Source organism: Pygoscelis adeliae, unplaced genomic scaffold (genome assembly GCF_000699105.1).
Source record: "Pygoscelis adeliae isolate BGI_AS28 unplaced genomic scaffold, ASM69910v1 Scaffold119, whole genome shotgun sequence".
NCBI lineage: Eukaryota > Metazoa > Chordata > Aves > Sphenisciformes > Spheniscidae > Pygoscelis > Pygoscelis adeliae.
Window position 1 is genome coordinate 683,592 of NW_008825560.1, and position 22,195 is coordinate 705,786.

The following is a 22,195-nucleotide window of genomic DNA, read 5'->3' on the forward strand; positions in this document are numbered from 1 at the left end:
TCAGTGACTTATTGGTTTCACAGGAACAAAGCTTAACTAAATATATAAATATATTTGATAGGTGTCTCACAGAAATTATCTGTGCGATTAATACCATAACATAGCTCACATAAAGCCTTGTAAATAATGTATGCAAACATCCTGAAGAATATTAAAATGCTACCGAACCTTGATGGTAATAAAAGCAATAATGCAGGTGAGTTTCCACCCTTCAAGGTCAGGCCCTGAATTCTTACAATGTGTGTCTTAACAGCTTATTTTTCACTCCCAGGGAGATTCTTCAAGTGATTTGGCCAGAACCAGTGCTGGAGCTACAGCTAAGCAATTACCACGTTTAAAACTCTGGCCATTTCTTTTTTCCCAGCCTCAAGTAATATCTACTGACTTTTGAAGTAAACATTTTTCTTTTGTAAATAACATTCAGGTTGCCTCTTAACATTTCAGTTGCCATCAGCTGACTGATTTCGTTGGAAGTCTTTATCTAGTTGAAAAGCCCCTGCACATGCAGCAGTATGAAGTCAATAATAATTCTGCAGTTGCTACTTGTTTTCTCATGTATGCTGTGTATAGAACTACAGGTTTTTTTCCCTCTGTATCTTTTCTTCTGTTGATATAAACTTTTTGGACTTCTTTTAATTTTCCTCAGTACAGGTAGGATAAGTTGATATTTTTCTACCTTTTTAATTTACTATAAGACTGTCCACACATCTCAAAAAGAGTCAAGATAGATGAAAGACCTTTTTTGTTTGCTTAGTTTCTAAATGGTTACTGTTTTCCTTAAAATACTTTCTGTACGAATATTTGCACTTAACAAATGAAACTATTTCTCTTCAGTTCAAATATAGTTGTTATCATTTGACAAATACAGAAAAATTCAAGTTGTCTATGAATCTGAGGGAACATGACTGGTTATGTTTAAGACCAGAAAGGGTTCACTGGTGTGAAGAGTAGGATTTCCTTAGTATGGTGAAGTATAGGAATACTATTGTATACAATTTGTTGCAGCACAAGTGGTCTGAGAGAAAGGTGGGAACCACAATTACTGCCTTAATCATTTTATTGTGAAACAAACATGGTTTGGGAATCTCTGACATGGATTTTACCCAGATCCTAAATGGAGTCTGAAAACCTGTGTTTACTACATTTATAATGACTACAAAATGTTCTTTTGTATGGAATAAGGCCCAGAAGGTCTGCAATGACATTCTGACACTTCAGTTGTGTAGCCATTTGGACCACCAAGAGTGGTAAATTATAGTTCAATGAGCTGTACATTTGCTTTTCTTGGTTCTCCATTTGGGCTGTATTTCTGTGGAAGAAGGGGGTTAGGCAGACCTTCCTGGAGGAAAAGGGGGCTCATTATTCTGTCTTGGGAGGCTGTGCTGTGGGAGAGGAGGTTCACAAGCCTGCATGATACAGAGTGCTCCAGATTTACAGGAGTGAGCTCCAGCCACCTACTTATGTGGAAAAACTGGCAGTCTGCTGTGAAGAGAGTGAACAGTCAGGACTTGTACTTAGAAATACCTTTCTAGGGGTCAGATAGTACCACATTTTGTTCGCTGCAACTATAGGAAGAGAATTATGAGTTATGTTTAAGCCTTTCATATATCTTATTATCTTAATCACTGAGTTTTTCTTCTTCCTCATTTAAACCAAAATAACCTGTTTGATATTCTAATGATACATGGCTTTTTTGAGGTTATAAACTTTTTTCAGCAGCTTGCTGTAGGAGAGAGGCCCAGGCAGATCTGCCTTGAAGCTCCAGCTGATTTGGGGCTCCATCACATGTGGTCAATGTAGTTAATGAGCTGACCATTGCACAGAGGAACTCTATCTCTGGTGTTTCAGCTGTCTTCAGTAAAGAGAAGAGCAGATCTCTCAAATTTTATATTGCATGTTAGCCTGGTGCATCTTTTTATACTGTATCTGTTAGCCTTCATCCCCCATATAATGGGAAAAGAGGACCCCTGTGGGGTCTCACAGGAATTTATGGGAAAATGGGGAATTTATGAGTATAAATTCACTAAATATTGGGATATGGAGTGCTATATGAATGTCAAGATTGCTAAGAGTTTTGTGGAGAGCAAGCTTCTTTTCGAGTTCTGAAACTGAAATTCAAAGTGAATTTGAGCCAGCTTCAGCAATTATGTAGCTATAATTCGCATTAATGGTGTTTAAAAGATGTGTGAAGAAACCTAACGTGGTAGCTTTGTCAAACTTTAATGCTTGGCCAAAATAAGTTTTTAGTGAATGTGTTTAAAAGACTTATAAAACAAGCACATGCAAACCTTGATTTAGTTATCCTACAACTGGCACATTGTTCTCCTGTCATTCAAGCATTTGTGTGTGATGGACTGATCTAAGAGAAGCTTCCTCTGTTTGTGACTTTCTTGTGGCATAAGTAGCAGGTGGCAGTTAAAACCACTTATTGGCTAAATTCCAGTACATTTTTTGGGGGTAAACTTATGTATATACAAGCCTGGAAGAAAAGGTAAACAAGGCATAAAGCAAGGAGCTGTCTACAGACTAACACTAAGTTCCCTTGGATCCAGGACAGGGTGACTTCCAGCTGTGGGAATTCTTGTGAGGAAACATCATTCACTCCACACCAACATGAAAAGTCCAAGGGCATGTCTGCCGTGTTATCCAAATGTGTGAGCACAGTGTAGACAGGGCTAGCTGAGCCTCTGTTAATCTGGGTAGCAGTAGAAATAGCTTCCAGAACAGTATGCAAACCTTGGCTTGCTGCTGTTATTACGGATTCAAGTTCACAGCCATCCTAAGCCTATCTAATTGCTCTCTTCTGCTGTCAGGTCCTGATTCCAATGTTCCTGTCTAACCAGGTAATTTCCTATGTAATTGGAGAAGTAAGCCTTGTTACATTATCAACATAGGGAGAGATCCAACGAGCAGCAGTTTGGAGGGAGTGGGGAATGCATTGACGATTGAGATAGGTGAGAGTGGGTAGCATGAACAGGACTTTCCCACCCCCATTTAATAGCAGTGAGTTAGGTTTGTTCCCTGCAAATCCTGAAGCTGCAGCCTTCAAAAGCTGAATTGTTCAGAAACTTGTGTTAGGCCATCTTAAGTATTACTGAGCATACTTACTGGCTTCAGTATTCTTCCTCATGCTATAGACACACTTCAGATGACACTACTTCGCAAACTTTAAGTTTTATGTCCTTCTCCTCCCTTCTCTGAGATGGCATTCTCCAGGGTTGAGAAGTAAGAACTGACCATAATTACTAGCTACAGGTGTTAACAGTTTTCATTGTACATTAACTCCTCAGGCATGAGATGAGAAGCAAGAGAGCTCAAGGAACTAGCCCTAGCGAAACAAGGCTCTTGCGAGCATTTATTTAGTAACAGACCAGGTATTGTTTCATGTTCATTTATTACACAGCACAGATAAAACGGCAATGATATGAAGTCTATAGTTACATGGGTAAAAATTGTAAGGGAAAAATTAAAATAAGAAAATAAAGGTTTAAATGAGAATTTATGGTTTACACTGAGGATCACTGACAGGTAGTCAGTCTTTTAGAGAAGAAATCTCATCTAACTCAGGTTAGAGTTTGACTGAAGGTATTGGGTTATACATAAGCGTGTTCATTGGCAGCTTAGAGTTAATGAGCCACTATGTTCCACTAATAAACTCCCTTTAATCCACAAAGGTTAACTGGATGTTAATGCTGTATATGTGGATGGGACAGATGGGGGTTTGTTCTGTTCATGGGTCTGTTTTGTGATATCTCTCTGGGAGGTGGGGTGGGCAGGCAGGAAGAAAGCTGCCTCTTTACCATGCTCTGGTTGCTGCCTGGAGCCTGGGAAGGTTCTGCCTGAGAGCAGTTTGAATAAGTGGGAACCGAGTCCCTTCATGAGTTGGAGTTGGTGCCAGCAAGGGTGACCATAGTGGTCAGAGAGCCAGGGGCTTGGGAGGGCTGTGGTGAACTGGGAGCAGCCAAAGTAACCAGGCCTTGCTAGAAGGGAAAACCTTCATCCTAGAGACCAAGGGAAGGCAGCACAGGGTTTGCTGGGATTCCAAAAGTTGCTGAGTTGTTATATGGAGAGTGTATCTGGAAGGTCTTTGCTCTGCAAAGAGGCAGTGGGCTGTGTGAGATCTGCTTATGACCTCCTTTTATTTCTCTCCTGGCTTCTACCAAACGTGCTCTCCTTTGAATGGTGAGCCTAGGAGATAGCAAACCTTTCTGATTCTTGTGGTCCCCATATCCTTTTTTTGGTCAGAGCTTTACAAAGCTACTTAACATATAGAATGAAAATTCAAGATTCTCCCCAAAAGGTGAAATGGACAATGTCTTATATTTTTGTCCATAAATCTTGCTTACTTGAAAAATTGTATTAAACTTCTATCATTCATTTCTCTATTACGTTCAATTTCCCACACCCTCTCCTTAGGAGGAGAGAAGCATAGTGGTGGTGGGGCAAAGTCCTTCTCCCCCACCCCGTTTCCCACCTCCTTTGCTTACTCTGGCTCCTTCTATACTCTGGAGACTTTGATGACCTTGGATTGTCTTTTTTTCCTCTTTCTACAATTAAAAAAAGTGATGTTTGTCTATAATCTACTTTGACTCCACCTGGGTCATGCCAGCTTCATACTCACTATCAAAGAACTGTTTCTGAAGCCCTCTCCTCTTGATATCCCCTTTTGGCTCAAATTAACTTCCTCCAAGACTGTTTCTCTTGCTAGGGCTGCAAAATTTAGCTCCAAATCCCTTCTACATAGCATTTCTGTGATGGGAAGAGAGCTGGCAAATGTAATTTGACCCAATGAAATAAGAACATTGAGTCCTTTGGCAAGAATTAGGTAAGGAGTAAGTTTTAGGGTTCACACATCTCTGATTACTGCCACATGATCAGTGTATGTGCAAAACAGAAAGGAAATGTAAGCAGAAGCAAACTGCAGCAGGAGGGTGGTTTTCGTATAAACTGAACTCTGCTTCAGTATTACAGCAGATTTTTTTTCTCAGTTTTCCTGCCCTCTTCCCCTCCTCTCCAATTTTAGTCCTGGGTTGCTGTAAACTACTCTGTGAAAGAGACTTTTCTAGGTATAGTTATTCTAAAATTAACAGGCTGATAAACACTTTGCTTTGAACAATTCAGTTCCTTAGTCAGAGCAGGAAGCTTTGGAAAATGTCCAAACTTCAAACTGACTATGAGACATTAGTAGTCTCAGGGATGCAGCTACAGTGTCTGTCAGCTTGGTGGCTTAAATCCATTAGACATGCTTATACATCTGCTCATTTTAATAACCCTCTTGCCTTTTTTTTCGGAAGGCTCGAAGACCATTACTAATGGTCAAAACGTAGCTTAAGAAACCCATTCCACATCTGTTCAGGCCAGACAGCTGAAAAATGAACAACCGAGATGCCCTTTCTCTTCCTTGAAGAAATTGGTTAAGCAATCCAAACATAAATGATAAAGAGTTTAAGAATGTGTGCTTATGGCTGGTTGAGATATTTTTTTCTACATAAATTCACCTACACAGATGCTGCACTGCCAAAAGATGACTCATTGCCATATAAAACTGTTGGTCTCAATTTGCTAAAAGGTGAAAGTTGTAATAAATCATCTTTTTCCATTCCACATTGTCCAATTGAAACTATTGAAATGCTCAATTTTTTCTAAAAACCACACATTTTTATGATGATCCTTTTAAACAAACTCAGAAGATGAACTAGAGTTGGTCGAGTAAATATTATAGCGGATCCTTTCTATCAGAGGTAGCACACAGCTAAGTGAGTCCAAGTAAGTTATTGGAACTAGATGATGATGGGCAGTCTAGGTACAGTTCTCAAATCTTATCCAAAGGTAAGATTTCATTTCACTTTCGTCGAAGAAGATAAATAGGAAAAGCTCAAGGATAGAACTGATGCGACGAACTCAAGAAGATACACAAATTAGCACAGAGATTATAATCTCTGTGTTGCTTCTATTGCTTCTTTCAGTGTTTGGCTATCATTGCAGCAGCAATGAATATTAATATGATGCCTGGCTGGCAAAATAGGCTGTCAAAACCCATTGCATAAATGTGCACAAAGACTGTCTGTAAATAGAAGACACACTTCATTGAAAAGCTTCAATTTCAAGGCAGATGTTCCAAACTTCTACAAAGTTTAAAGGATTGTATGCATACAGCACAATTCACATGGGTAAAAATAATTGGATGATCTCTTAAACAGAGTCGCTGGGGTGAAGGTGAAAGAGACTGCTGGATGCAGCCTCCATTGTCTTTGGTTATATGGAATAAGACCAGGATAGGACCTCTCCTGTACCACCCATTGCCCTTCTTAGATGATTTGACCATAAAGCGTAGTTCTACAGCTGATACCCAGCACATTTTTGAGGGGCTGGCTTTAGTAAATACACTTGAAAAAACCTGCAGCAGTAAAATTTATTTCTGTATTCAATTCTATTTTCTTAAAATCATAGGAACTGTCATTTCACATTCTTTAGGAATTCTTTTACATAAAATGAGTAATATTTTAGTTTATTCTCTCACATGAAACATTTGAAATAGAAATAATCAATTAGTTTAATGTTGGAGGTGCAGACGTAATCAGAATGTAGCAATGAAGATCCTACTGTAAGGTTAACACATTTGTGATTAATCACTTCAGTGGTTAATTTTGGTCATTTATTGACCATTTTTTGTCACAAATATCTCTCTGATTTTGTCTGCTCACAAATGTCATGGCCTTCTTTGATTTCCATTTTATTGCTGGTGTCAGGGAGCTAGAGCCTACTACTGAAGCAGAGGATTCTGCTTGTAAAGATTTCAGTTCACTGATATCAGGCCTCACCTCTCCCCATCCCCCCAACCCTCTGACATCTCTCTTCTACATCTCCCTCCAAAAACATTTATGTATTTTCTGAAATAACTTATTTTAATTCTGTCTAGTTGACAGAGAAAGCAGTACATGGGTTTTGGTACACTTGCCAGTCAGCTGCCCAGGAACTATATTTTTGTTGCTTAGCTGTCTAGCCTCTCCTTTGCAGGCAGTGGGTGGAATAAACAACCCTACTGCCTTTTTACTATTTCGCAGATTCCGAAAAGCATGCATTGTGTCTTAGCAGCTAACAGAATGGGTAGCCTTGTGCTGTCTTTTGCTAATCTTCAGTTACAGCTAATTCTTACGATTGTTCATCATTAAAGATAGGCCAGGAATAAAATTTTTTATCTCAGTGATTTTTTTCAATGATGAGATTTTCTTGTATAGGGCATATTATTGCAGTAGAATCTTTACCATTTGGCTTCTTGTCATGAATTAATTCCACTGAAAAATGGATACAAAATGTGATGTCACTTCCTTTTAGGAGAGACCTGTATTTCAGGTATGATTTGGTATGCTTGTTGTGTGTCATCAGTGTCATCTCTATCAACTTCCAAAAGCTGAAGCTACTTTACCTTTGAAACTCCTTGAAGCCAGCTGGGGTTAGCTTTGGTCTTTGGAAAACCTAGTGGTATGTGGTTTAATAGTGGCACGTTCTTCTTCTGGAAGGAACTACAGGAAGTGCCTGTATACGAGATGTACTTTTCCCCTTTATGACTGTATCAGCTGCTTCTGCTCTTGAAGAAAGAATGCAAAACAGAGATTTGGGAGCTGATCTCCGCTATATTTAGGGAACAAGGCGTTCACACTTTCTTTTAGGTGGTTTCCCAAAAAAACCCCCTAGATTTGATCACCTTTTCTGCCTTCTAAGCTCTGAGGTGAACAAGAAGAGAAGTAACAGCAGACAGGACAAGAAGAGTCCAGCCCGTTTGATATATTTACTGTGCTTGCTGTGTCACTGAGCCTTTGAAGTTTGTCATCAGAAATGTCATGGAGGCTGTTGAAATCTGAGACATCTCTAAAGCCAGGATCTTCAACTGTTCTGTGTGTAAAACTGTGTTACTGTATCAGCTTTGACATTCACAATGAGTAGGGTGGGATTGTTCCTAAGAAGTCTTGGGATTATTTGCTCAGCAGACAGAACTCCTTGGTTGACTCTAAGACCACCATGCATTTATTAGGAATTACACATCTGTCCTGAAAAAGTTCTGTTGCAATGAAATTACTTAAATTGAACTATTCTGAAAGTAGGAAAGGAAGAAAAAAAAAAAGTAATGGGTAACCAGTTATTTCAGCTTTTCTAAAATACCTAGTCTGGGGGAAAACTTCTACCTAAAAAGAATCCCACTGGCTAAGAAGAAATGTCTGTATAGCCCAGGATTCTGCCTCTGACTGTGACTAGAAGTAGGTGCTTAGGGAAAGCATAACATTCAAGGTGAGTAGAATAATACTCCCTCATATGGCCTGTCAGCTCTTCACACTGTGGTTGAAGACATCCCAATGTCGGAGGTTCCATCTGTACCTTTGTGCTCAATGGTCTTTGACGGGTTTAATGGCGAATTTATTTTTAATCTTTTTTTTTTTTAACTGTGTAAATGCCTGTGACTCACAAGATACAGAGGTATTAAATTCAGCGGTTTAGTTACTCATTTAAAAAATGGAAAATGGGGTTTTGATTCTGTGTAAACAGTAGCTGATAGTTTTACTCAATAACCCTTAGATGTGAAGGAAGGAGCAAACAACTGTGTAAACATCTCTACTACTCATACTTTTACAGATTTCCTTTACTCCTTCTGTCCTTTTTAAAGTCAGAGTTTAATCTCTAATGTGGAAGCTTTTGGTCATACATGCCACCTTTCTAGCTGTACTATACCCTTCTAGAGACAAGAGAGGTGGCTATGGCAAGTTATGTGAAAAAACAGCTATTGCATAATATTTTTTCTGTTAGTATCTTTCATTTATGTAAGACATTAGAATATTGCTTACCTGTTTTGGACATGAACTCTGATTAACTGGCATCATGACATTTTTTGGATGGTATAATAATCCAAATATGGTATAATCATCATATGGTATAATCAGTGAAGATTTGCAATGTTCTGTATGAATAATTTGTGCATTAAAAATACACTAGCCTGCGGTCAGAGGGAATAAGTTTTGTAGACATCTTCCAGACAGCACTGAGCAGGTAGTAATTCCCACTGAAGCCAGCTGTATGCCTAAATGTGGAATTAAAAGTTTAATACTTAATATTTTTTTCCAAAAAACTCCACCAGAGAACTTTCTTGTTTATCTGTTTGGCTTAGAACCGATGTGAAGGGCTTTGTTTCAAAGAAATGCATAAAGTTTAATTTTAGTAAATATCTGCAAACAAAATAAATAAGCACTAATTTAACAAGACTAATTAAAGGTCTGCAAGTTTAAAAATAGGTGAAACAAATAGGACTTAGCCTTAAAAATAGGTGTCTTAAGATATTCTGAATCAAATTACTTAATAGTAATTTGTAGTGAGTGAATTTCAGAAAATCTTGATTATTAACAACTGTTTTATTAATGCCTGATCATGGATTATTAAGCCCTGATCCCCCCAGAAGTCTGACATGCTTTGTATGAACATTCAAATACCTTTTATACAACTTCAACTCAGCAAGTGACTGTACATACTGCAAATTGTATGAAAACAGGATTTTTCTTGAAATGTCCTGTATTATATTCTTGCTTTAATGCCATTACAGCTGGAGTTAGGAAGTATGTAGATGAGCAAAAATGAATAACTAAAGGGACGGATCCATTCTAGTGACATGGTTTAGAATCCTAGAATATTTGAGACCAAAAGGTTTGATTCAGTTTTGGGATGCAGAATAGGTTTTCTCCATTTCTTCATATGTATATTTCTACTTGAAATGTTTCATGGGAGGGAAAAGTGAAAAGATAAGAGATGCCTCTGAGCATTTAATTGCTCAGAGCAGTAAGGAAAACATTGGTTCTCTTGATTTCTCTAGCAGCATATAGTTACAGCTTTTGGCTACATGTTCATACTACAGAACCCTAGAACTTGTCATGTCAAGGAATGGTATTTGGGGATGCTGGGCTCCCAGCAGTTGTCTGTGTGATCTCTGAGCTTCTGCCCAACACCCTTGTATGGTAAGCCAACAGAGCAAGGCCCAGCTACAGAGCTGCCTTCCTCCCTTGCACTTCTGGGCTCTGATATTAGGTTGACAAAGGAGGGAAACTTCCCTGGCTGGTGTGCTGATTGGTCACCAAAGCCCAGGAACAGCCTGGGGAAGGACCAGTTTTGCTCTGGTCCCTGAAAGCTGGATGTTGAGCTGTGACTGAGTTTCATCCCACTTATGGTGTTTAACAGAGATGACCTGGCTGTTGTGTGTGGTTCTACGTCCTTGTGGCTTTAAAGGCAAGGTTGGTGTATGTGTTGAAACCTTGGATAATGGTTTAAACAATTTGAATACTTCTGTGAGGTATTCAAACCTGAGATCTGACCTGATTTTGATGGTCAGTAGAAAGTGTTAATGTTTGGGGGGGGGGGGGTTGGGTTTGTTTTTTTTTTTTTTTAAATAAATGCAGCTTATGGAACATGTGTGAGAACATGGTAACTCAGCTTTCTGTTGTGAATACTTTTTAGAGTACACTTGGAAAGACTAGAAAACTGCTTTGTTGTTGTTGTTTTGAATGAGGTTTGGATTTAACTATTTCTTAAGTATCTCCTGTACTTGCTATAACATCATTATAATTTAAAACACCAAAACACTATTTTCTGCTATGAGAAAAAGAAATGAACACTGTAACATGACAGCATTTCCAAGTGTTTGTATAAGTTGACTCAAGGTAGGAGTAAGACTGAACTGATCCTGTTTAGAAGGAAATGCTCTAAAGAAGTTTTGACTGTTATATCTTTATATAGAGTGCAACTACTGGTAGATTATGTTGGTCATAAATTGTTAAGAGATTGCTGAATTATTCACTGGCATTAGATGAGGGGGGGTGGAGGGGTGGTGGTGTAGGAAATGCCATTTTTTGTAGGTGGCCACAAGATGGAGCACCAAACTGCTGGATATCAACCTGACTTTTGTACGTGTGCTGGGGGAGACAGAAGGGAGGAGATGAAGAGTGTACTGGCTCATAAGGGGAGGCTGTTTTCTGAGAAGGAGAATGTTCTTTGTGGCCTGTTCTCATGAACAACTGTTCTATGATTGTAACTGATTTAGTTCCAGTGCATCTTTCTACTGAGAAATGGAAAGTACAGGGAGAAGACTTTATATAGCTTTATTTCCAATTAGTTAGAGAAGAATTTTATTTTTTTTTAAGTATAGTTACAGTCAGCATTTTCAATATCGGTTGCTGTTTGCCTCTTAATGAGAATTGCATTCCTGTATAGTACTTTGGTAGAGATGTTCCCAGCTCCAGAGGTAAAGCTAGTAGTTAGATTACTGTCATGTCACATATAGGTGCAGGAACCGCACCTTCTTGACTGCACCACATATGGGAGATGGATTAAGCAAAATAGATGCTGCCTGTGAGGCTATATTTTTCCAGATGTTCCCCTTTTGGATCTTACGTATTTATTTTGGACCTGGACACAAAAATACTGCAAGTTTGTTTCCTTCTCTCTCTGCACTGCATGGTGAATATGTTCTCACTCAAAGTGTAGGTGGTCTTGAAAGGGCACTTTGGCTTATGCCTCACAAGTTCTTGCCTTCTTCGTGTATTATGCAGTGTGTGCGGGTTTTGTTTGTTTGTTTTTTTAACACAGGTGTGGAGGTTCAGTCCAGTTGTTTGGCAAATAGTCCTCAGTGGTAAATTCTCAGGATTGTAGACCAGGAGACATAGGAAAGGGGTTGTTGTCTCCTTGTATGAACAATGGCTCTATGGCTGGGCTTATGGTTTTTAGCTGTAGCATTGCTATGATTTAATAGAAAAGAAATGTGGCTTCTCATTACAGGTGTATCTTTTCATGTCTATTACCGCTTTATATGGTGTTGGGCAATGAAAGAGTCTATTCCCAGAATCTTTAACCAAATGATAGTGATTAAAGACTTTTTCTGAAGAGGTGATAGAAAGACATTTTTCTTCTGATTGAAGTTCCCACCTCTGTGTTCATTAAAGAAGTTAAGACAGTAAAGCATGCTTTATAAGGATAGTTATTTTGTTACTTTGGAGATGCAGAATGACATAGGGTTACTACTTGCTCTGTGCAGCAAACAGAGGCAGTGAACACAGATGCAACAACTGTTGCAGCAATTATCCCAGGACAGATACTGGGGCCCAGAAACACTCGTCAAGACTGCACGGGACTGCTTGACACCGTGCAACTATGGTAGCAATGTGCCATGGTTTCTGATGCCACCTGAAGCCACTGTCCCAGGCACATCAGAGGCCTCAATGCAGACAGGCTCCAGAGGGAGCAGCCAGGTCTGGGGACGAGGGAAGTACCTGGTCCCTCTCCCTGGTGCTGGTGGTGAGCAAGACAAATAGTGGAGTTACAGTGCTGGACTTCAGGACAGCAGATTTGAGTTTGTTCAATAAAGGAGAGTGCAAAGTCCTGTGCCTGGGATGGAATAACCCTATGCACTAGTGCAGGCCAGACAGCTGGAAAGAGGCTTTGCAGGATTGGGGGTATTGGTGGGAAACAAGTTGAACATGAGCCAGCAATATGCCCTTGATTGAGGGAAGTTGTTCTTCCCCTCTCTGATACTTGTGAGACTGTATCTGGAGTGCTGTGCCCAAATTTGGGCCACAAGACAGGCAGTGACATACTGGAGCAAGTCCAGTGGATGGCTACCAGCATATGGTGAAGGGGCCTAAGAGATGTTCAGAGATCAGAGTCCCTTCAGCCTTAGAAAGAGAAGGCTAAAGGTAGATTTTATTGGTGTCTATACCTACCTGCTGAAGGATGTAGAGAAGATAAAGCCAGATTATTCTCAAAGGTGTGTGTTGATAGTGCAAGAAGTAGCAGAGGCAAGCTGCAACATGGAAAATTCCAATTAGAGAGAAAAAAAATTCACCACGATGGTGGTCAAACACTGTAACAGGTTGCCCAGTGTGGCTGTAGTATCTTCATCTTTGGAGGTAATCAAAAGTCAATAGAACAGAGCCCTGAGCAACCTGCTTTGAGCAGGACATGCGTTTGACTAGATGACTTCCAGATATCATCCCTTCCAATAATTCTGTGATAATTCTGTGATTCTGAAAAACACCTGAAGGAGGTATTTTGGGTGAATGTATTCAAACATATTGTCTGTTAGGCCCTTACTGGGTGATATTGATGAAGATGTCTGAAGTATTACATCCTTGGTATCTTGCTAATATACTTACTGTAATTAACAACTAGTGTAAATGTATTGGAAAGTTTCATTACTACAGTTGTCATTACTGCCATTTTTTTAAACTTGATGCTCAAAACTAACATGAAAATTAATTTCAGTTTATTTAACTGGTTATATTACTAACAAATAAAAGTGAAAACTTTGAAAAAGAATTTATGTTCAAATTTTTTAATTACCTAAAATGTGTGTAACCTTCTAAATTTGTACCTTGTGCAATGTTATATATTAAATCTGGGTTTGAGCTCTGAGCTTTGGGTTGGAGAACCACTTGCTGTATTTTTGTTACTTTCACTGAGGGATGCCTGTAGCTAGCCTCACTTGTCTAGCTGTTAGTGCAGCTTCACTCAATCATTGCATGCAAAGCAACTGAACTAGAGGCACTCAACTGATCTTGAAATGTGCTATGCAGGAATGGAGGAATGACTTCTTAGTTCTCTAATTTGGCTTCTTTCTGTTCCTCCTCCCAGTGTCCACTGAGGAGAAGTGCTTAAGCTGTAGCTGCATCTCAATGAACACAGAAGCAATATAGCAGTAAATCTGATGTCAGGGTTGTCTGCTCTGAACACATACGGCATTTTCTTTTCTTCTCTTTTCTCTACCAGGAAGAACTAACTCAATATGAATGAAATAGTACCTGCTACCAAGAGCTGAGCATGGTACTATCCATGATTTAAATAGGATGCAGATTTACTTCTCAAAAGTCAACATTGAAAAACAAAACTAAAAAAAATAAAAATTGCAATTGTGAGTAACCATTATCCCAAAACATGTTTCAATGATGATACCACAAATGTGTATGAAATCTAACAGCAGAGCCATTTATCATATTTAGGGTAACTGAGAGGCCAGAACTACCACCTGGGGAAAAATATTTTTTCACTGACACCTGGTTAAACCATTCTAGTTTCAAACCTGAAAAATACTGTTTGTGTTTTACTTTCTTTTTTTTTTTTTTCTCTCCTCCCTAAGCCCCCATCTCACTTTTTTATAATAGAAGTTAGTGAAGATATTTTCTGGGACATTATGTTTTAAACTTGAATTGCTTGATCTGGGGGTGAAATCCTGGTCCTTCAACACAACCTGCAGGTGGACAAGTAAGCCTGAGTGGCTAGAAGAATCTCGCTCATGGTGGAAGTGAATTACCCAGAAGAACAAACAGCTCCCCTCCCCTGCCTTGTCATGTGCAATAACTATTTTCTCCCTAGTATCATTTGTGAAACTATCAAGTGCAAATTAGATGTTCTCAAATTGTTCTTTGCAGAGCACTGGTCTTTGTGAAAGAGCAGCTGAGAGGTCATGGTTTGTCAGATCTTCTTGCACAATTACATTTGGAGAATACATGTGTTAAATATTTTTCTATTTAAGCTGTTACAATCACAGGAATGCTGTGCAATAGTAAAACCAAAGGAGTGGTCTAGGCAGGTGTGAATTGTAATGCATGGTGCTCATAGTACTATGTCTATTGCATAAGTTGGGACAGGATAAAAGAAAATGTGAGAATCCTGTCCTGGGAAACATGAAATTAATAATGTCTCGAAAGAGAGATGCATGTGAAGAAAATCTTTTGGTTTGTAACTTCTCGAGAAAAAGGATTTCTTCTACTAGCTGGTTTGTATGACTCCAAATTTTGCCATGGACACCACTGGGGAAATTTAAATTTGTTTTTTGCTTCAGCGGAATTTTTTTGTTGCTTTTATTGGGTTAACCTGAGTTTCCTCCACCTTACTGGAGGCTTCAGCTTCCTCTTACCTTAGAGCCATCTTATGAGTGAAAGGCTTGCTGTATACTTTACTTCTTTCTGATTGCCTTTAAGATCAGAATATTGGAACATTTGTGAGGAAACTGGCTAGTACTCCTTCTCCTTCACTAATTTGCTAAATAGCTCCTGTGATAAAGGAAGAGGCCAGTTACACAAAGGGATTTTTTAAGAGGACATGATGTTTCATTGTAAAAAATGCACTTCTTTTTTGTGTGTGTATGTGGAAATATAATGACTTCCCTTGCTATCTTTATCCACTGACTGGAAGGAGAGAATCTTCCCAAAAGCCTTTTGGCAATCCAAGCCCATGTATCAATGAGATGAATCATACTCACAAGCCTGTTGACTCCTTCAGAGGGATCCAATAGATTCGTGAAGCAAGACTTCCCTTTTCAAAAAATACACTGTGTTTGTGTGTATACACATATATGATTAACAAACACGTCAAAATATTTATGTCTTTTGCTTTTTTCAGTGCTTACCAGACTTACAGTCATGATGTCTCTTGGTGTTCACTGGAATCTTTCTAAATAATTGGTGAACTTTTTTGCCATCTTCCTGTCCTTAGATACCAAAACAGTTTTAAATAAGAGATCAAATACCGCATGATTTGGCTATCTCTTCAGTCTGGTCAGCAATCTACTCCACAAGCAGTGGGATTGCAAGAGCTTCATTTCCTTAAGAAAGCAGGGCCAAGTAGCAGCTCAAAAAAGTGCAACGTAATACTAATAAAAAGCCATACTGATAAAGAAGCATTTAATGTGCATAACAGAATTCAGTCATAATAGATTGTTAGATTTGCTTTGGTACACAAGAGCACTATTTTTTATGGTGCCTTATGAATAGTAAACATAGTGTATATTATATACATGGATTGTTTTATGTTTTTTTTCTGACCATCATTCAAAGAGCTTCAGAAAATCAACTATAGATGCTGTATGATTGGACCGATTTGTTTTATTACTGATATGCCTAGTCTAATACAATTCCATTTGCAAGGATTATCATGTTTTGCTGGGAATAAATTACCTGAAACCTGTGATTTACTTGTGACATTACTAGGAAGGACTGTATAAGCAGTACAAAAGTCCTGATGCACTCAAACAAAGGTTAGGAGTCTGTGTGTAAAGTAGCCGTTAGGTTTTTTTGGTTATTCCTATTACAGGTCTTGGAGGATCCATATAGAGAAAGATTAAAAAAAAAATATATTCCTTGACTAGAAAATTATTGAGCAGGTAGATTCTAGGAAAGGTCCTTTGTGTTTCCATGAAATGTCTTGAGGCATGGTATGAATATGCTATGTGCCTTTCTGGGGCACTGAGTATTATCACAGCAGTCTTCAACTTGTTCTAGTGGGGAAATGTGTAAGGAAGGAAGACAGGAGTAGAAGTACTGTTTACAGAAATAATAACCAATTTATACCAGCTAAAGACTTCACCCATATATTCAATAGTTGGTGATCTAGCTGCTCCCTGAAGTTGACTCCATATTATGGCTCTAATTTGTATTTCTTGGCATTGGTCATCTGACTCCAACTGTTTCTTCTGGCTTACTTTGGCAACTAAAGGGAAATAAAGATAATTTTTTTTTCCTTTTTTCTTTGGTGGTGTTTTTTTGTTGTTTTCTTTCTTTTTTTTTTTAGCCTTTATCTAAAACTTCTAGAGAACAGCTTTGTTACTCACCAGTTGTAGTGTCACTACTAGTGCCTACTAATGAGAGTTGTGCAAAGGGTACATTTACTGCTTTGGGCTATATGTATGAATGTCATGTTAATAAAGCCCTCTTTTGATGTGTATTATTGCTGTGGGAACATCCTAATTCTGTAAGTTATCTCCAGAAAGCAGTTCAGGCTGATCTGAGGGGGGTTCCAATGGAACCAGGCAGAGTTCAGAAAGACCTTCCTGACTTCCCACCACCTCAGGCACTTAGCTGTCTGGCAATTTCTTTGCAGAACTGGACTGCTACCTCTTTCTTTCTTCCTCTTTTTTCTTTGTGTGTTTTTTTTTCCTAATGGGATATGTGCACTCCCTTAAAACAAATTCAAGTAAGCAGACCCCGGCTCAAAACCACTACTGCCTCTCTTCTGCAGCACCCCACCTGGCAACATGCACTGGAGATGAGGCTCCTTTCTCTTTCCAAGAGAACTTTGAAAACAGTAAGTCTAAAACTGAAATGAAACTATATTTGAAGACTTTGAACTCCTGCATGAAATGTAATGCCTGTCTTTGCTCAGTTCTCTGTAGAATACTCTTCCAGACAGAAAAATGAGATTAATGTTGTGATAGCTCATTTGTTTTTAGCACAAACTTCACTTGATTTGACTGAGGACTTTGAAGGCAGACACAATGTTTTGCTTTTTTTTTTTTTTTTTTTTTAAAGGAAGCTGTGGCTGTTTTTAAGTTCAGTTTTCTAGAGTAATGATTATGGAACTCCAGGGAGATTTTTTTTTTTAAAGCCGATTTTGTCCAGCAGGTGTCACTCATTCATAAAGAATCTTACAAGGATTTTTCCAGTGCCAATCCTTAGATAAGCAAAGACAAAGCCTTCAGAAACAATTACCTGCCTTGTCACTTATATCCCCCCATTTAAAAAAAGGTACAAATTACTATACCGTATGTTACTGAACTTTGAAATGAAGGAAACTTCACAAGAAGTAGCTACCATTTTGATTCTAGTTCAGTCTGAACAAAAACAATGGAAAGCATTGTAGCAAGAAGAGGCAGTTCTTACTCTGGAACTGGCATGGTGGTGATCCACAGCCATTAGGCCATTCTGACGTGGTTTGAGCAAGGCTTCTTTGATGAATGGTCACCTGACAACAACTTTTAAAATGTTTTTGTATATACGTCCTTTGTTTTTTAAACAAAACCCTTGTCTGCTCAGTGTCCTATGGAAAAACCATTCTTTCTTTTACCTCAGCCAACATTAACATTTTTAGGTGGTGCTGGAGAAATTAGGTGAAGGTTTGACAGTGTAAGAAATAGAGGCAGTATTTTGTTGGCTAGCTATTGGCAGCTGTGCTTATGGCAAAAACATTAAAGGATGGAAAAAGTAGTCATGCTTGCTAAAGTTCACTCAGTTGCCTTTGCAACTGTTTTTTCCTTTCTGAATTTAAAAGTTAAAAGCTATACATTTTTACTGTAAGTGCAGGAAGAAGGAAAAATAACTGCAACAACGTAAATGAACCACAAATGCCATGATGACTGTACTGAGCTGAGAAGGGTCTATGATATGTGGGAAGCTTTGGTTTCTAGGAATACTTTTAGAAGAATAGTGATGTTTGGGTGATATGTTTTAATTGTAGTTAAAGAGTATTTACGCCCTTAAGCTACATCTGCTTGATTCAAGTAACTTCTAATCAACAACAGGTCTTCAATTAACCACATGGACAGCACACTGCAATGATGCTTCAGCATTTGCTTTTGGGTATCTAGATAGAGCTAACTTGGTATAGACTGGTGCCTGTGATGGTAACAAAGTACTACATCACTGTAGTGCAAATTTCCTTTACATGTCTGGAATTTGAAATGGCTTAGGCTTTCAACATTAGGGAATCAGATGGATGTAAGAATTCCCCTATTATCTGCATGAAGCTACAGGAGGGGCAGAAATTGGGTAGAAACACTGGAAGAGGTAGAGGGCAATGAGCTCTATGTTTCCTCTAGACCAAAAACACTCTTACACTCTCAGTGCTTGTCTTAATAGGTGCCTATGGACAAACCTATCCAAGATGGATGAGATACTGGCTGGGTGAGGAGGGGAATGTTTTGGAGAATTTGTGTTCCACTAAGGCATTCTCATATATGATAATTTCAATGGTGTAGAGCCAGGAAACCAAATACATGTTGAAAAGCTGCAGCTCATACCAAGAAGAGAAGCCATCCTTAGTATCTATGAGCAGAAGATCTACTCTTCCATTTCCTTATGTTAGCTGTAATGAACAGATCTATTCGAGGTTCTGCTTCAGAGACTAGCACCATTTAGCTGAAAAATCACTTTTTTCTTTATGAGTACCTCACGTTAGAATAAGGAAGCTGTGATGAGATGCAGAGAAAGCTGACTGACAGTGTATTCATGATGGAGGTAGACTTTTACTTTCAGATGTTAATAGCTAAGCCAATGTAGGGCAGGTTAATGAGGGATGCAGCTTTGGTTACCAACAAAATACCAAAACGTCATTATGGGGAAAGTAACAAGAATAAGTGGGGAACTAATTGTTCTCAAAATTAAAATACAACTAGCTCTGTGACTTAGGTTATCCTCATGCACAGTTGCTCATACATATACCAGCAATTTTTTTGAGAACTAAAATACTATAAATTAAGCTGCTTCTCTTACATACAGAATAGAAAGAATTAAAAAAAACCCAAAAAACATAAGGGAAGAAAGAAAGCATGTTATTTCTACTTATAAATATTGGTTGTGCTCAGACAATACAGTGATGGGACCATGTAATTATCTAGCTAAATAGGTAGAATCTTTTGTGCTGTTTAGCTAAATATTCCCCCCTACTAATTTCCACTATACAAGGACTTTTCAGACCTTGCTTGCCCTATCCTGCCTGATCACATGATTGTCAGCAGAAGAAGTAATAGTGATGGAATCTCTTGCTTTCCCCCTTCCCTCTCCCCGCCTCCTTTTGGGAACTGTAGTATTAAAAAGTACCTAAGTGACCCACTCAGTTCCTTCTCTGATCCCTGCATTGGGGAAGGAAGGAGTATGTGGCTAAAGAGAGTAAATAGTGGCAATCTTCTGCAGGCTGAGCCACAAGTCTGTGCTCCTAATGCAGAAAGTGAAAAAGGAAGCCTTTTTGCTCTGACCTGGAAGCTGCGCCAAGTGCACCTACCTCCCCCATTCAGAAATAACCAAGAAATCAGGAAAAGTGACTGTACTTCATATATTGGCAAGCCACACTGCAGCATGTAGGAGCATGGGGCACAACAGAAAAAACAACTATCGTGAGTCAAAGGAAAATGGTCTTTCTCATCTAGATTATTTTGTCTTTGAGAGGTGCTGTTTCTTGTAGCCTTGTTGAACATTTGATTGCAAAGGCCCCACAAAACCATTGTGATAACAATCTGTTCTCCTTTTAGCTGTTTCCACAGAACAACAATCCAAACCTATGGCTTATTGACTTGGGGAAGACAAAATAACTGGAATAACAAAAAATACCTGAAATTCCTTATATAGCATTGAAAAGTAAGTGTCTTTAGACAAAATACTGCTACCCTGAATAGCAGATCACAGCTGGGTACTACGTGCTTCAAATCTTGGTCTTCTATCAGCCTTTTATTGAAGAAGCAGCTGACAATATTTTACTTCTACTGACTTCGTCTGTTGAGCATTGTAATCTCATTCAAGCTTCTGCAAGTTGTAGCTCTTAGAGGCTGGTTGACCCCTAGTTTAATTGGTAGGTTATGAAGCTATGCAGCTGTATCTTGTGGGAAAAATACTGTATGCCACATTCTCATGTTACTGTGGCGTGTTAAAACATCTGTGTTCCTTCCTTTAAACCTGTCTTGTTCAACTCATCCAGAAGAAAGGCTGTAATATGTATAAAATAATCAACTTCTTTACAATACTTGTATGCTAGGCTAGCTAGAGCAGCACAAACATTGATATGGAAGGTTTTCTGTTAGTGAATCCTAACTAAAATCTCTTAAGTTTCACATATAGTGCATGAGCCTAATTTTTTCTGGCATTTGTTTTTTTTCCTAATGGCATCACCTGCAACTTCCATATTCTCTCCAGTCTGGGTATCTGTGCTTTAACTTCTTGGTTTTCTGGAGAAAAGCACAGGAATGAATTGCAATTAAGGAGTGCCTGGTGAGGCTCTGTGGGAGGCAGTGACCCCCTACTTGCAGCCTTCTTGTCTTGCTCTTACATCTCATGTAACTTAACCTAGAGAGAGTGCTTTCCTTTGCCTTTGTGAGACTCAGTGCATGATGCTCCATAGAAGACAAAGACTGAAAGGTCTGCATGAATTTTGTTTCCTTATTTAGCATTTGCATGCTGGAGGAAGGCTCTGGCTGAGTGTTAATTTGTAGGTTCTGACTGAACACTTCAGCTGATCACTCTATTCATGTAAGGTTTGATTCACTTCCAATTCTCTATGTTTGAAAACTTCAGTGGTGTTTTTTGGTTGGTTTTTTTTTTTTTAATCACATCATTAAATACTGGGAAAAGTTCATGCTACATTCTCCATAATACACATATGAATATTTTTTGTTGCTCCTTGAAAATTTGGATGTGCAAGAGAAAAATTAATTGCAAAGTCTCCTCGAGAGAGTGTAAAGTCTGAGTTACTATGAGCTTTTCTAAACTTGGACTCTAGGTGCAAAGTAGAAACAATAACTCAAAGGAAAAAGTAGTCTAAACTTCCTTGGATTATTCTAGCCTCTACATTTTCAGACATACACACATTGTATCAAAACTCTGTTACTTGTTCTATGTCAAGAGCCAGCCCTATCATTTTCATGTGAGTGAGAAGTTAGAACCTTTTATCCCACAGTCAGCCAGGAGAATCTTATGTTATCAGGTACATAAACTTGGACTTTTTATAAGTGGCCTTGGTGTGTTAGTGTTTCAAACTGACTTCAAAATGCAATCACTTGTCACATAAGTAATCTGAGCCATAGTCTTAATTTAGAATGACTAGAAGTGTGTGAACTAATGAAGAGTGAGATTTCCTCATAATTTTAGGAAGCTGTCCTGAATCATGGCCTAAATGCTGTTTTGGTTTTTTGCTCTGCCATTCATTCATGCTTTTAGTCAGTTTTAAAGGTTTAAAAGTTGCTTTGTGGTTTCATATTTCTAATTTCACAGGCAACTTAGGCAGCATAAAGCCCTGATTCTTCAGTGATCTTCATATTCTGTGATAAGTAATAGTGCATGGGTGCTCAGAGAGATGTGCGTGCATGGCTGCCTCCTTGGTTGACCTGCTGGGAACTGGGATTGATGCAGCAAAAGCATTAGCTTCTGCAGGGTGAGTTGAGGCTTTTTAGCAGGGATTGTGTCTACCTCACTCCCCTGTGCGACTAAGGCATGGAGGGTTTGTAATGCACTCATTAGGATCAGGTCCTAACACTTTCAAAGTCTGCAGTTTCTTAACCAAGTATCAAGCAGCATTGCCAACAGCAATACAGCTTGTTGTTCAGGTGGTCCAGTCACACATTTGTATGTGTTATTTTAGAGGTGTGGTACCACCACCCTCTTACTGAATTTGTAGTTGACACCTCATATTC